The following is a 16320-nucleotide window of genomic DNA, read 5'->3' as shown; positions in this document are numbered from 1 at the left end:
ACTGGCTAGTAAATCATGGGGTGCCTAGAAATACAATAGAAGGGCAGCCTACTAAATTCTTGTTGGAGCTGTATAAACAAAAGAGTTCTAGGTCAAGGGAACAGAAGTCTAACCTGAATTACAAAAACACAGAGTCACGGCCCCTTAACCAATTTCCAGACTTGAAACAGTTTACAGACCCTGAGCCCCTTGAATGAAGGGGAGGCCAGGTCCCTATGGGGAAGAAACCTGTTACACTGCCACAAATTTATACTGTTAACCTTCCTCTAAGTCTTCCCCAAGGAGACCGACGGCCTTTTACCAGGGTAACTGTGCATTGGGGAAAAGGAAATGATCAGATATTTCAGGGATTATTAGACACTGGTTCAGAAGTGACATTAATTCCAGGGGACCCAAAACGTCACTCTGGACCACCAGTCAGAGTGGGGGCTTATGGAGGTCAGGTGATCAATGGAGTTTTAGCTCAGGTCCGTCTCACAGTGGGTCCAGTGGGCCCCCGGACCCATCCTGTAGTTATTTCCCCTGTTCCAGAATGTATAATTGGCATAGACATACTGAGCAACTGGCGGAATCCCCACGTTGGTTCTCTAACTCGTGCAGTAAGGGCTATTATGGTGGGGAAGGCCAAGTGGAAGCCACTAGAACTGCCCCTACCAAGCAAAATAGTAAATCAAAAGCAATATCATATTCCTGGAGGGATTGCAGAGATTACTGCCACTCTTAAGGACTTGAAGGATACAGGGGTGGTGATTCCCACCACATCCCCGTTCAACTCTCCTATTTGGCCTGTGCAGAAAACAGATGGGTCTTGGAGAATGACAGTGGATTATCGTAAACTCAACCAGGTGGTAACTCCAATTGCAGCTGCTGTTCCAGATGTACTATCATTGCTTGAGCAAATCAATACATCCCCTGGTACCTGGTATGCAGCTATTGATCTGGCAAATGCTTTTTTCTCAATAGCTATTAGTAAGGACCACCAGAAACAGTTTGCTTTCAGCTGGCAAGGTCAGCATTATACTTTCACTGTCCTACCTCAGGGGTATATCAACTCTCCAGCCCTATGTCATAATCTTGTTCGCAGAGACCTTGATCATTTCTCCCTCCCACAAGACATCACACTGGTCTATTATATTGATGATATCATGTTGATTGGACCTAGTGAGCAAGAAGTAGCAACTACTCTAGATTTACTGGTAAGGCATTTGCGTGTCAGAGGATGGGAGATAAATCCAACAAAAATACAGGGGCCTTCCACCTCAGTAAAATTTCTAGGTGTCCAGTGGTGTGGGGCATGTCGAGATATCCCTTCTAAGGTGAAGGATAAATTGCTGCATCTGGCCCCTCCCACAACCAAAAAAGAGGCACAATGCCTAGTGGGTCTTTTTGGATTTTGGCGACAACATATTCCTCATTTGGGTGTGCTACTCCGGCCCATTTATCGAGTGACCAGAAAAGCTGCTAATTTTGAGTGGGGACCTGAACAAGAGGAGGCTCTGCGACAGGTCCAGGCTGCTGTGCAAGCTGCTCTGCCACTTGGGCCATATGATCCAGCAGATCCAACGGTGCTGGAAGTGTCAGTGGCAAATAGAGATGCTGTCTGGAGCCTTTGGCAGGCCCCTATAGGAGAATCACAACGCAGACCCTTAGGATTTTGGAGCAAAGCCTTACCATCTGCTGCAGATAACTACTCTCCTTTTGAGAAACAGCTTTTGGCCTGCTACTGGGCCTTAGTAGAGACTGAACGCTTAACCATGGGCCAACAAGTTACCATGAGACCTGAGTTGCCTATCATGAGTTGGGTGTTGTCTGACCCACCAAGCCATAAAGTTAGGCGTGCACAGCAGCACTCTATTGTAAAGTGGAAATGGTATATACGAGATAGAGCCAGAGCAGGTCCTGAAGGCACAAGTAAGTTACATGAAGAAGTGGCACAAATGCCCATGGTTTCCACTCCTGCTGCCACATTACCTTCTCTTTCCCAGACCAGAGCTATGGCCTCTTGGGGAGTTCCTTACAGTGAATTGACTGAGGAAGAGAAAACTCGGGCCTGGTTTACAGATGGGTCAGCACAATATGCAGGTACCACCCGAAAGTGGACAGCTGCAGCATTACAACCCCTTTCCGGGGTGTCCTTGAAGGACAGTGGTGAGTGGAAATCCTCCCAGTGGGCAGAACTTCGAGTAGTGCACCTGGTTGTTCATTTTGCTTGGAAGGAAAACTGGCCAGAGGTGCGTTTGTATACTGACTCATGGGCTGTTGCTAATGGTTTGGCTGGATGGTCAGGGACTTGGAAAGACCATAATTGGAAAATTGGTGACAAAGAGGTCTGGGGAAGAAATATGTGGATAGACCTTTCTGAGTGGGCTAAAAACATGAAGATATTTGTGTCCCATGTGAATGCACACCAGAGGGTGACTTCAGCAGAGGAAGATTTTAATAATCAAGTGGATAAGATGACCCGTTCTATGGATACCAGTCAGCCTCCTTCCTCAGCAACTCCTGTTATTGCCCAATGGGCTCATGAACAAAGTGGCCATGGTGGTAGGGATGGAGGTTATGCATGGGCTCAGCAACATGGACTTCCACTCACCAAGGCTGACCTGGCTACAGCCACTGCTGAGTGCCCAATCTGCCAGCAGCAGAGACCCACACTCAGCCCCCGATATGGCACCATTCCCCGAGGTGACCAGCCAGCTACATGGTGGCAGGTTGATTACATTGGACCACTCCCTTCATGGAAGGGGCAGCGATTTGTTCTAACTGGAATAGACACATACTCTGGATATGGGTTTGCTTTCCCTGCACGCAATGCTTCTGCCAAAACTACTATCCGTGGGCTTACAGAATGCCTTATCCATCGTCATGGTATTCCACATAGCATTGCTTCGGATCAAGGAACACACTTCATAGCAAATGAAGTGCGAGAATGGGCACATGCTCATGGAATTCTCTGGTCTTATCATGTTCCCCATCATCCAGAAGCAGCTGGATTGATAGAACAGTGGAATGGCCTTTTGAAAACTCAATTACGGTGCCAACTAGGTGGCAAAAACTTGAAAGGCTGGGGTAATGTTCTCCAGGAAGCTGTGTACGCTCTGAATCAGCGTCCACTGTATGGTGCTGTTTCTCCCATAGCCAGGATCCATGGGTCCAGGAACCAAGGGGTGGAAATGGGTGTGGTGCCACTCACTATTACTCCTAGTGATCCACTAGGAAAATTTTTGCTTCCTGTCCCTGCTACCCTGAGTTCTGTTGGTCTACAGGTTTTAGTTCCAAAACGGGGTGTGCTTTCTCCAGGAGAAACAACAGTGATACCACTGAACTGGAAGTTAAGATTGCCACCTGGCCACTTTGGGCTACTTATGCCTCTGGATCAACACACCAAGAAGGGGATTACATTATTGTCTGGGGTAACTGACCTGACTATCAGAAGGAAGTAGGACTGCAACTACACAATGGAGGTAAAGAAGAGTTTTCTTGGAATATAGGAGATCCCCTGGGGCGTCTATTAGTACTACCATGCCCTGTGATTAAAATCAATGGAAAACTGCAACAACACAATCCAGGCAGGACCACTAATAGCTCTGAGACTTCAGGAATGAAGGTTTGGGTCACCCCACCAGGCAAAGAACCACGGCCAGCTGAAGTGCTTGCTGAGGGGAAAGGGAACATGGAATGGGTAGTGGAAGAAGGTAGTGATAAATATGAACTTCGACCACGTGATCAGTTACAGAAACGAGGACTGTAATGCTGTTTTGTTTGTGTTATACTATTTAAGTTGTAAGATATCGAGTTTAAGAATGAATGTTGCCCAAGGATTTGCACGCTATTCTGGAGAGATTTAATGTGTTTCCAGTTATATGCAGGACAGTTGAGTATTGTCAGGTAAAAAAAAAAAAAAAATGCGTGCTTATTTGTTTTCATTTGGAAATTAAGTATGGTCTAAGGTGATATATATATATGCCAAGTTGACAAGGGGTGGACTGTCATGGTTAGGGACAGGTGTCAACTTGGCCAAGTTGTGGTACCTGTTCATCTGATTGGGCAAGCGCTGGCCTGTCTGTTGCAATGAGGACATTTCATAGGATTAGGTCATGATCACGTCAGCTACATCCACAGCTGATTCCATTTGTAATCAGCCAAAGGGGAGTGTCTTCTGCAATTAGTGATGCTAAATCCAATCATGGGAAGCCTTTTAAGGAGGACTCAGAGGAGACAGGTGGCATTCCTGCTTTGGCTGGTGAGCCTCTCCTGTGGAGTTCGTCCAGGCCATCCATTGGAGTCATCGGCTTCGCAGCCTGCCCTGTGGATTTTGGACTCTGCGTTCCTACGGTCACGTGAGACACTTTCATAAATTGTATATTTGCAAGTGTTCCCTGTTGGTTCTGTTTCTCTAGAGAACCCTAACTAATACACCTGCCATGCCGGAGACCCGGGTTCAATTCCAGATGCCTGCCCATGAAAAAAAAAAAAGCAGAAACTCATTCTTGCCTTTAGAACCATGTCACTGGTTGTTTCTTTCTGATGGAGAGCTCTGTCATCAGCCAGCCCCTGCCAGAGAGACGAGCATGGTACCTGCTGAGCTCTGCCCTTGAGCATCCATCCTCTCTGAGATGAGACCGTGGGTAGGATGAGTCGGGTAGGGTAAGTTTTGTTGAGCAACAGCCTGGTAAGGCCTTTGTGAATTCATTACTGAACCACCAGTAAGAGGTCTCCATTTTGTTGACTTGGTTTTATTTTATTACTCATGGGGTAATGGGAAAAGAGTCATCTGAGGCCCTCTTGGGGGAAACCTCCTGTCCAAACCAAGGCTTGTTATATGTCTAAGAATTCTGACATCAACCGCTGCAACTATCTTGATAAATGAGTTAAACTGACCTCTGATGAACTTAAACTTTCATGGCCATAATAAGGCAACTTTGAACAGCCAAACTCAATGACCTCGAGCAAAAATGCAACAGCCCAAATCTGAAACTAAGATTGCTGAGTAGGATGCTTTTAATAAATGGAAAGAGAACATAAGGCTCAGTTAGAATCAGTTAAGGAAACTTAAGAGGCAAACCCACAATCTAGCTCAGCAAACTGAAAGTGAGAGCTGTACAACCTCCACGTGCTCAGCTCTCCATCCTAAGGTGCTGCCAAAGCCCCTTTCTCCTCCCCTCCCTACACCCCATCTCCTGCACCCTTCCCCTTCAGGACCTTTAAAAACTAGCCTATCTAACCCAGCCCTAATGTTCCCCTTCAAAATCAAATCTATAGTCTTTCATCAATTGTAACAAATGTTACTGTTAAAAAAAATAGAATTGGACTTCCGGAGAAGATGGCGGCTTAGTAAGACGCGCGGGTCTTAGTTCCTCCTCCAGAAAAGCAACTAAAGAAACAGAAACAATACGAAACAGCTCCCGGAGTCACGACAGACCAAAAAGACAGCGTACCCCATTCTGGAACGGCTGAACGGGCAGGGAGAATCCACTGCGGTGAGATACCCGAGGGGCGCACGTTTTCCCGGCCGGGGCGGCTGGCGACTGGGGTCCCCTCCACGCACGTGGCTCCCCGGTCTGACTGGGAACGTTGGATAGCGGGGCCCTCCCGTCACGCTTGGCGTCTCGGGCCAGCTGGGCAATTTGGACTGGCACTCTCCCAAGCCGCGGCGGCCGGTGACCCCCGCCTCCACGCGCGGTTTCCCAGGCCGACTGCCCTGCAGACAGACGAGCGCCACCTACTGGGCAGGAAAAGAAAAACAGAGCCCAGAGATTCCACAGAAAAACCTTTCAACCAGCTGGGTCCCACACCCAGGGAAATCTGGTCAAATGCCCAGACACCAGCAGAAAATAATGGATGATGCTCGGAAAATTGAAGATATGGCCCAGTCAAAGGAACAAACCAATAGTTCAAATGAGATACAGGAGCTGAGACAACTAATGCTGAATATACGAACAGAAATGGAAAAACTCTTCAAAAACCAAATCAATAAATTGAGGGAGGACATGAAGAAGACATGGGCTGAACAAAAAGAAGAAATAGAAAATCTGAAGAAACAAATCACAGAACTTATGGGAGTGAAGGACAAAGAAGAAAAAATGGAAAAAACAATGGATACCTACAATGGTAGATCTAAAGAGACAGAAGCTACAATTAGTGAACTGGAGGATGGAACATCTGAATTCCAAAAAGAAACAGAAACTATAGGGAAAAGAATGGAAAAACTTGAGCAGAGGATCAGGGAACTGAATGACAATATGAAGCGCACAAATATACGTGTTGTGGGTGTCCCAGAAGGAGAAGAGAAGGGAAAAGGAGGAGAAAAACTAATGGAAGAAATTATCACTGAAAATTTCCCAACTCTTATGAAAGACCTAAATATGCAGATCCAAGAAGTGCAGCGCACCCCAAAGAGAATAGACCCAAATAGGCATTCTCCAAGACACTTACTAGTTAGAATGTCAGAGGTCAAAGAGAAAGAGAGGATCTTGAAAGCAGCAAGAGAAAAACAATCTGTCACATACAAGGGAAACCCAATAAGACTATGTGTAGATTTCTCAGCAGAAACCATGGAAGCTAGAAGACAGTGGGATGATATATTTAAATTACTAAAAGAGAAAAACTGCCAACCAAGACTCCTATATCCAGCAAAATTGTCCTTCAAAAATGAAGGAGAAATTAAAACATTTATAGACAAAAAGTCACTGAGAGAATTTGTGACCAAGAGACCAGCTCTGCAAGAAATACTAAAGGGAGCACTAGAGTCAGATATGAAAAGACAGAAGAGAGAGGTATGGAGTAAAGTGTAGAAAGAAGGAAAATCAGATATGATATATATAATACAAAAGCCAAAATGGTAGAGGAAAATATTATCCAAACAGTAATAACACTAAAAGTTAATGGACTGAATTTCCCAATCAAAAGACATAGAATGGCAGAATGGATTACGACCCAGCAATACCACTGCTAGGTATCTACTCGAAGGACTTAAGGGCAAAGACACAGACGGACATTTGCACACCAGTGTTTATAGCAGCATTATCTACAATTGCAAAGAGATGGAAACAGCCAAAATGTCCATCGACAGAAGAGTGGCTAAACAAACTGTGGCGTATACCTACGATGGAATATTATGCAGCTTTAAGACAGACTAAACTTATGAAGCATGTAATAACATGGATGGACCTAGAGAACATTATGCTGAGTGAGTCTAGCCCAAAACTAAAGGACAAATACTGTATGGTCCCACTGATGTGAACCAACATTCGAGAATCAGCTTGGAATATATCATTGGTAACAGAGACCAGCAGGAGTTAGAAACGGGGTAAGATAATGGGTAATTGGAGCTGAAGGGATACAGACTGTGCAACAGGACTAGATACAAAACTCAAAAATGGACAGCACAATAATACCTAAGTGTAATGTCACTAGGTTGGAACACTGAATGAAGCTGCACCTGAAATATGGTTTTTTGTTTGTTTGTTTGTGTGTTTGTATCTTTTGTTTTTGTTTTTTTCTTTTTCCTTTTTATATATATATATTTTTTATTAGTATTATTATTTTAATTCTCTTCTCTATATTAACACTCTATATCTTTCTCTGCTGTTTTGCTAGTTCTTTTCCTAAATCGATGCAAATGTACTAAGAAATGATGATCATACATCTGTGATGATACTAAGAATTACTGAGTGCATGTGTAGAATGGAATGATTTCTAAATGTTGTGTTAATTTCTTTTCTTTTTTTTGATTAATAAAAAAATTTAAAAAAAAATAGAATTGCACAAAAAAGTGTTATCAAACTGCAACAAACTTTCCACACCAGTACAAGTACTGGTAGTGGGGTGGTATATGGGAAGCGTGTATTCTATGCATGATTATCCTGTAAACCCACAACTTCTCTGATAAAATTTTTTTTAATTAAAAAAAATCAAATCTAAAGTAATTGAAACTGAAGATGAGACAGGAGTCATAGTTCCTCAGTATTCTTTTTTTCCCCCGTGGACCAAGAGCTGGGGTGGGGGATGAGCTGGGAAGGGAAATCCGTGGAGCTAATCCCAGGGTGGCCTGTTTCATTGATATGGGGAGTGGTCACTCAACTGCTTGACTGCTACAGACCTCCATGTGAGTCCAGGACACCCTGAAAACACATCAGGGAATAAAGTACATGTTATAAGAACAAAAGATTGTGAAATGTAGTCAAGATAGCAGACGCACTGCCACTGCAGTCAGCTGCCCATTGTTATGTACAGTACATTCAGCTACAGCAGACTGTAAAAGAGGAATCTACAAATCGAAGGAAGAGTTACAGCAGCTAGTAAGAGATATGTGACATGCTTGTGGGAACAGCTAATAAGAGAGATGACGATATAGAGGTGCTAGCCTCTAAGTTTTTTAAACTAAAAGGTCAGAAAAAAGACCTAGCCAAAGGTTAGAGCTACCTTAGCTCTACTATTGGGATCCAAAAACTTGGAATCTCCAAAAGAAAAAAATAACCAATAAAATTAAAGAATTAGCAAAATTATTTTTTGTCAGACCAGCAAACGGTCTCTTTTTTGTCCAGTAAATGAAACTATCATTGTGAGGGAATACTCTGCTGGGGATATAACTGAATTGGGCAAAACTTTTCTTCCTGGAAACCAAGAAGCAAATGCTTTTTAGCCTGTATCTGCCTGATATGTCCCACACCTGCTGCCTTACGATAACATAAAGAGTGGCCCAGAGGAGCTGCCACGGGGTGGCAAATAGCAACAGCATTAGGAATCCCTCTCAAGTAATCTGATTTAATAACTGTTATACAAGGCTGTGAAGCTTGCTGTCGGCTTCACCCTCTTTCAGTGCCCTATGGTAATGGGCTTATACATAAACCTATTGCGCCTCTAAAGGATTTAACAAACTATAGAAACAAAATGCCTTCTTAGATTTCAAAATTCACAGAAAATTAAATCATTGTGCTTTTTAGGGGGCAGTGTAATAACTATTTGTGCCATTAACTCTTGTTAAAGTGTAATTATACTGTTTCAAAAATGTATTGACTAAAGTTCTTTAAGTCCTGAGCATTATTCCAACAAGTTTAATTTTGATAGTAATCGTATGTTGTAAAATATTTGCTTGAAAACAGTTTCCAAAATTATTTTGGTAACTTACTGTATGTAGGGTATACAAGATGTGTTTTTATTTGAAGCAAAATAGAGTAATTTCATCCTAACTGACTAGTCGTTACAGAATTTAAAAAGAAGAAAATATAGGACAAAACCTGAATAGACATTGAAAGTTGCAGAAAGTTCATGAAAAGGGAAATTTACTTCTTATGGTCAAAGTCGGATAAGATTAATCTGTAAAATTTTTTTAAGGTCTTAGTATCAAATAATATACTGATGCAAAACTAAAATTTCTTTTTCTCTGTATTAAAGTAACAAAGTTTTCTTAAATTATTAGTCTGTTTTTAATAAGAACATATAAAAGTTTTTTCTAATGATCAGTATAAAGGGCAGAAAGTCTATGTTTTATCAGAATAATTGCTTGTATTTTATGATGTTCTTAGTTAAAAAAATCAAATTTGCTCAATTTTAAAAGAATTAAGACTTTTTTCCTATCAGTTGCATGGTTTTGCTCAGTTGCATGCACCTTGAGCTCTGAATGTGCTCAAGGTGAGCTGCAGGTGAGGGCTTCATCTTTAGAAAGAAAAAGAAAAGGGAAGAAGGAACTTTACGCCAGAAGAGGACCAGGTATATAGATTATGTTCTACCCATTAACTGGTGTAACCCTAGTAAAAATGTGAAGAAATTAGACTTCTGTTTTGCACTTATATGTTTAAACCTGGCTCCTGGTACTGTGCATGATGTCTCCCCATTCAAGTTACTGGCTAGGCCTGTTTCTGCAGTCCCTAATATTATAAAGGTATCAGCCACATCACCTGGACATGCTCCAGTAGTAGATGACAATTGCTGCTACTGAAGCCATCTGTGAATCTACGGACTAGAAATGGCTCAATTTCACTGGCTCTATAGTGGAGTGGACCCTACCTCCCCATTAGCTCTGTTTCATAGTCCCTGAGGGCGCTATACAGCAAGCTGATGGAGTCTTGAGCCCCCTGCCCTGTTCTCCAGGGACCAATGATGCTGCACTCCAACAACTGTACAAAGAACATACCTCCCATCAGCTGTACAAAGAACATACCTTCCAGAGCTATGATTGCCACGGTGATGTGGTTAGAACCTAAAAAGAATGCAACTGGCACTAAGGCCTGCTTCTGTGAGGGGACGTGAAAGCCTAATAATGGCTCATTAGCGGCAGATGTCCTAGGCCCCTATAGAAGAAAGTTCTACAGTAATTTTACTCACAGAAGACCACCTTCCCAGTCATGTACCCACTAAACATTTGTATTTGTACCTCTAGTTGTCTTTTCCTGCTTCATCTAAGTTCATCTAATGTCTTCCTTGATGAGCTGTAGCTGTAGCATCATCCCACAACCAGACTGTGGGGTATGCAGATATACCAGCTTCTAGGAGCTCTGGCCTCCCATGGAATATTCTTTCACTGCCTTTAGTTAACTGGAGTAATTGAATAGTAACTGTAAATCATTGATGACCCCCAGGAGGCAATTACCCAATTCTAACATGCTCTATAATTACTCTCTCTCTGTTCAACATGGTACTTCTGCTTTTAGACAACATCTAAAACAAGACCTACCCATCTGTGATATGTTTCGAATAGCTTAACCTGAATAGTTGCTGAATATGGTTTTCTAAGCACCACAACTCCTTCATATATTGAGAGACATAATGATCTGATTTAGCTGCACACCGACACATGAGTTAGACGTCTATGTTAGAAAGTGATCAAAACATCAATGTAGGGGCGGGCCGCGGTGGCTCAGCGGGCAAAGTGCTTGCCTGCTATGCCGGAGGACCTCGGTTCGATTCCCGGCCCCAGCCCATGTAACAAAAACGGAGAAACAGAATACAATAAAACAAGAAAATGTTTAAAAATGTTTCCCTTTCTTCCTTCCTTCCTTCCTTCTATCCTTCCTTCCTTCTGTCTTTCCTTTAAAAAAAAAAAAAAAAAAAAAAAAAAAAAACATCAATGTATAGCAGAAAAATGAACAAAAATTTAAACAGCTCTGAACAAGCCAGAGCAAACTTACCTCCCACCAGGTGCTAGTTAGTTTAGAACACACTTTTGGCCATACCTCCCTTATAATTGTTCAGGCAGATGAACATCAGGGAAGCATACACAAAGTTTTATCCAGTGCATCCCCAAATCTTCCTGCCTTCGAGATCACTTTGGTCTAAGAATAAAATGCTCTATACCATGATGGGAATGGCCCCTTAGAATCTTTCTCCCTAGTACTGGAGCTTTAGATGCCCTAATACAAGTAACAGCTTTAGCCAATTTCATTGCTCATGCTCTTAAAGATACTAAGTATCTTTATAGATAATGGAAAATGTAACTTTGTGTTCAATGAAATTAAGATTCTTTTGAAAGACTTTAAGAATTAGGTTTTGTGGGATGGTTGAAGACAGTTTCAAAGATCTTTTTGGTAACTTAACATATGCAGGTATGCAAAGTACACAGTATGTGCTTTTCTAAGGAAAGGAGTTTAGTTCCATACTGAAGTAAAATGACTGTTTCACATAGAATAAAAAGCAAGAATACGTAGGCAAAACCTGGGTAAAAATGGAAAGTTGTGGCAGATTTAAGGAAATGAATTTTATTTGTCACAGTTGTTGCTGAGTAGGATTTGGTAAGCTTGTTAATAATATTTTTAAAGATGTTTCATATCAAACTTATATTCTTGCAAAACTAGAGTTTGGTTTTCTCTCAAAATAATGAAAGTTTTGCAGATTATTGGTCTGTTCGTAATAGGAAGTTATGAAAAGTTCTTCTTAACCATCTGAGTATCCTGCAAAAAAGACAAGGACTCTGTGTCGTTTCAGAATAACATCCTTGCTAAGGTTTAGATTTACCTTATTACCCTTTATTGTCTGGGAAGACAAATCTCATTTTTAAAGGAAGTCATTCGTTTGTTTGTCTGTTTGTTTTACAAACACATTAACTTCTATTTTGCTCTTTTATTGTCACTGGCTAAATAAGGAACCAAATATTGATCCATGGTGACTCATTTCCCAGTTTAACATAATGTTCAAACCTGATAACTTTTGATATTTTGCTTTCCCAAAATCAAAATTTAAAGAATATCTTTTAATTTCAAACTATTACAGAGAATTTGTTCCTTCACTTTGTAAAGTATGGTGCTAAAAATAGTTAGGTTCCTTTGATAGGTTACAAGTTACATGGGAAGTGTTCAGGAAGTAGTATAAAAATTAAAAGAGATTTTCTCACCTTCTGTTAGTTACATTTATATGGGTAAAATGCTACTCATGAAAATATTTAACGATTCTATAAAATTCCTAAAGACTTGACAATGTTCTCATTATCCCTGTTATGTCCTAACACTGATCTGCATGATATCAGACAGCAGTATGATGCTGTTGGTCACGGTTTTAGATATTTTTTTTAAATGCTATATATGTCAGAGAAACAATCAAATTCCCTTTTCAGCTACACTGTTTTACTCTGATGCTTCTCTGAAAGTGCATGTGGTCAGTTACGCGTCAGAACTTCATCTTCAACAAAAAGGGACTTAAAAAGAGAAAAGACAAGTATACACATTATGTTCTACCTGTTAGCATAACACTGGTAAAAGTTAGGTCAGACAGGAAAAACCTCCTGCTATGGTCTGTGGTTGATGACCACAATATAAATAAAGTGTCAAATGCTTTTCTTTCTGGAAATGGCTTCATTTGGAAAATGCTCATAAGGGAATTAGAGCCTAGATTATAAACTCATGCAGTAGTTACATTTCTTTCTGGCTGGAAAATGTAATTTCTTTCTAAATTCTGAGATGCTTTGCTCTTGTGTGTAACCTGGAACTGTGGGTGTTGTGTGACACGCGAGACTCAAGAGTTGGCGTTCTCTAGCTCTGGAGACACTGCAGAAGCAGCATTAATTCTAAAAGATGAATCCATCCAACAGCTGTTGAAGAAGCTGAAGAAGGTATCAGATTTCAATTAGGAATGTGACTGGGACTGGTTAGGACTAAGGTGAATCAGAATACAGGGTAAAGAGTGATACTGTAAGTATTCTGTGACTTTAATTTTTGTGTAAGACCAAAAGAAGGGAGATTTTTTTTGACCAAAAATTTAAACTTTCTGTGGCACACTTTCTGATTTAAATTGTCTGGTCAGTTTATTTAGACAACCTAAAGCTTTATTTGATATAAAGCCTAGAATAAGGAATCAGAGCACGACATTCTGTAAAGGTAAATGTAATACCTTGATGTTTTTCGAAGTGTTTGGGGCATGAAATGAAAAATACTTATAAGGTCCCTTGAAGCACTGGGGAAGAACAGCATGGAATTGTAAATGTCCCCACTTAGGAAATGCTGCTGTTCTCTCTCAAACAATGGGGATTCCCAATTTACTAAAAGTGTTGTTAAAGAACTTTACAAAGTTAGAATCTATGGATCTAAGATTCATTCCTTTTAGAAAACATAAATCAGCCCCATTTGAATTTATAACAGAGACCTATGAAATCAACTCTGAAATATGATCCTTCTACTCCTTTTTAACTTTACAATCTCCAATTTATTTGTTAAATTTGTTTCTCAGGATCTTAAAGCCTCCAGATTGTTCCCATGCCAAAAAAACCCAGAAACCCAGGAATACCAGTATCTCCAATAATGACAGCCAGCAACTCATGAACATCTTCAACTGCAAGGAAAAAGGTTTCATTCCTCTACCCCCTAAAAACATCACCCCATTTCAGGTTGAAGAAGCCAGCACAGTTATCATCCAAAAACCCCTCAAGATTGAAGAATGGGCAAAAATAAGGTGGGATGTTAACTACTGACTATCGTTGTTTATATTTGTTATTGTAATAGCTGTTTTAGCTTAGTTACTTATTATTGTAATGGTAACAACTCCACCTCCACTTGTGTGAATCCATAAAAACCCTAAGCTCTTTAGGCTTGGGGGAGACAGATTTGAGATTTTTTTTTTTCCATGGGCAGGCACCGGGAATCGAACCCGGGTCCTCTGGCATGGCAGGCAAGCATTCTTGCGTGCTGAGCCACCATGGCCCGCCCATACCTGTCTCCTTTCTTGATGACCATGAGATAAAGCCCTTTCTCTCGCTGAAGCAACAAACCTACAGTTTTCACCAACACTAGGAAAGCCTAGAAGAAATTCACTGAATTCTGGAAAACACACAGTAGACTCAGGGACCAGCAGCACAAAGTCCCTCTAAGAAGTGGTGGGGCAGGAAAATATGTTGTAAATCTGTTTAGGAATTAGTTAGACTCCCACATTCTCTGCCTTACTCCCGGAAGACCAGTGATTCTCTGGCAATCCATCCTGCCCCCTTCCCACCTCGGATATTAGAAATGTATTCTCTGCAAATTGTCAACAGAGGATCTCTGGGCTGGAGGGTTATCAGGCAAAGCTGAGATGAGAACTCCAAGTGGAAAAAAGAGGTTAATAATAAATCACTGATAAATGCTGACATACCAGACACCTCATACATAGCTTTCTACCTGGCCAGATTTTCTCTGGGGTGTCTGATCAGCCCAAAGAAAAGACCTAAAATATTAACATCAAAGTTACCTTAAAAAAAAAAGCCTAGCCAGATTACCCTAGCATAAACCCATAATTGCCAAATTCCATGCACTATGACAGAATCTCTTTAGATTACTACACTAAAACAGGAGACAGCAAGATTTTCCAGACATTAGGGGAAGCCTCTGACAAACAGAAAAGTAACCTGGAGAAGAGAGAAATTCTCAAGAAGATGCCACTTAATAAAAATATATAAATAAATAATCTCCACTATCATCAGAAATATGAGAAAAATGCCTCCATGAAATAACGACAAGATGCTATCAAATAGACAGAAAAAGAGACATATTTAGAATATTAAAAAGAGCTATTAGAAATTAAAATAATGGCAGTTATTAATAACTCAATAGAAGACTTGAAAGATAAAATTCAAGAAATGTCCAAGAAATTGAACAAAAAGACAGGAATGGAAAATAGGAAAGATGGAAGATTTGGGGACTGGCATGGTCAGGTTTATGTATCAACTTGGCCAGGTGGTGGTACCTGGTTGTCTGATCAGACAATCGCTAGCCTGTCTGTTGCTATGATATGCATTTGCAATCAGCTAAGGGGAATGTCTTCTGCAACAAGTGATGCTTAATCTAATCACCAGAAGGCTTTTAATGAGGATTCAGAAGAGACAACTACGTTCCCTGCTTCAGGCCCCAGCCTCTCCTGAGAGTTTGCTGAAGACCTTCATTGGAGCTGCCAGCTCACAGCCTGTCCTACAGACCTCGGACTCTGCATCCCCATAGTTATATGAGACACTTTTATACATTTTATATTTACAGATAGCTCCTGCTGATTCTGTTTCTCTAGAGAATCCCAGCCAGTACAGGGACCAATTCAGGATAGACAATATTCAAACAATAGAGGATTCATGATCAAAGACAACGGATACCAAAGAAAGAAAATTCCTCAGTATTAAAGGTCTCCCCCTCCTAGAATTCAAGGACATTTTACTTTTTCTTTTCAAAAATAGGGGAGAGGGAGGTTTTCAAAGTAAAAAGCCCTACCATATTTCCAGCATATTAAATGGAAATAGACCTCCGCGGAGGCCCATCATTTTGGAATTCATTTGAAAAGACTTCAAAATTCCAAAGAGAAGATAAGTTTTCATACAAAGGATCATTAAGTCAGGATGGTAGGAACTTCTCAAGAACAACTCTGAAAAGTTAAGGCATCAAAATTCTGAAAGAAGATTAACTTCCACCTTAGAATCACAAACTTAGTCAAGCTATCAACTAAAATTCAGGTTAGAATAAAGGTACAACACTGCAAATCTCAGAAATTACTTCTCCTATACCCTTTCTGAATAAGGCACTGGCAAATGTGCTCTGCCAAAATGAAATAGTAAACTGAGAAAGAAGAATACATGGGTTCTAGAAATTTAGGGCTCCAATTCAAGAAAAAGGTATAAAGAATCCTTAGAATGGTGGTGACAAGTGATCCCTAGCTGTGTACTAATTCTAGAGAGCCTCCGAGACATACTGCAAAAAGAAGGTCAGAAGGTTCTGGGAAGAATTTCTTAAAAGAAGATGAATTGGAATATTCTCTATATGCTGACTATATTGAGAGATTTGCAACCAGGGAAGAGCTTGAGGTTGAATTATTTATTTGTATGTACATAAAATGCTAAGAAATTAAAAAATCAATATCAGCTGTATGAAAGAGAGAAAA

The 16320-nt window shown here is 40.8% G+C and overlaps 1 protein-coding gene across 2 annotated transcripts in view; it reads right to left on the bottom strand.

The window, feature by feature from the left end:
- The window catches only part of ANO6 (anoctamin 6), a 260323-nt gene that overhangs the window by 176463 nt on the left and 67540 nt on the right, over nt 1-16320 (bottom strand). The window lies entirely within an intron of this gene.

The sequence above is a fragment of the Tamandua tetradactyla genome, chromosome 7, assembly GCF_023851605.1.
Source record: "Tamandua tetradactyla isolate mTamTet1 chromosome 7, mTamTet1.pri, whole genome shotgun sequence".
NCBI classification, from domain to species: domain Eukaryota; kingdom Metazoa; phylum Chordata; class Mammalia; order Pilosa; family Myrmecophagidae; genus Tamandua; species Tamandua tetradactyla.
Note: the sequence above shows the minus strand (reverse complement) of the source record. Positions and strands in the feature narration are given on the sequence as shown.